Raw genomic sequence first — 1,027 nt, forward strand, 5'->3', positions numbered from 1 at the left:
TCCCCCATGCATTTCAAGGCACCACAAGTAACAGATGTCACAGAATAGATATTTAAAAACTACTTTACTGTTAAAGCAATCGTCAGTTTTAATAACTATACATTTTAAGTGGACGATTAAATTTTAATAGAGCCTTTAATATACAGCGAGCGATCCCATTGGAAATTAAACTATAAACATGAAGAGACACCGCGGGGGTGCATTCGTGCTATTTAGATATATTTTTAAAAGCTTAACCGTCCGGCACTGTCACTTGCGTCTAATGACTAAATAAATCCATAAGCACCGTTTTAGTGTTACAGAAATAATAAGGAAACATTGTTGCATCTACTTATTAAAGCAATCCCCTCGATTTGAAATATTTTATCGAAGCCTCAAAACTTTAAAAGGCGTCGTTATATTGATGCAAGACCGCTTTAGTTCACCCACTTTACCACTAAACGAAATGGCGACTATTTAACACAATTTTATTACCAACATACATTAGAGTGTTTATTTATTTCATTTTATATCGATTACAACCGCTATAAGCGGTAATACTTCCATACGAAGACGATTAACCATAAAAAATGGAAAAATGATCGTTCCCGGGAGTTTGTAGTGGATAACGATGTGTCCATTAAGAATGCTATCTAAAATGCAAATACCGATAATAGTACCGTTTACTTTATCTAACAAAGGAGCACTTTACACGACGACATCTCATATATTTATATTGTAACGTGTCATTACAGAGACGACAGACCTCCTTATTGGGGATCTGGATTCAATTAATAAAACAAAGCAATACTTCAACGTATAGTGCATGAAAGGAAGCGCGCAGTCCTCTGTAACGTTCACCTTATAAAAAGTAGAACTAGTAATTTGATATAATTAGAGAATTCCTTTTCAAGTAAAACACATCGACTAGGCCATGTCTCTCATTAGATTCTATATATGACCGCCAATCACGATGACCGAACTGATAAAATCATAAACAACTGACTGAAGGTAAGGGATGCAGTGATTGTGTTTAAAAGTAAGAATC

Source organism: Trichoplusia ni, chromosome 15, assembly GCF_003590095.1.
Source record: "Trichoplusia ni isolate ovarian cell line Hi5 chromosome 15, tn1, whole genome shotgun sequence".
In the NCBI taxonomy this organism is placed as follows: Eukaryota; Metazoa; Arthropoda; class Insecta; order Lepidoptera; family Noctuidae; genus Trichoplusia; species Trichoplusia ni.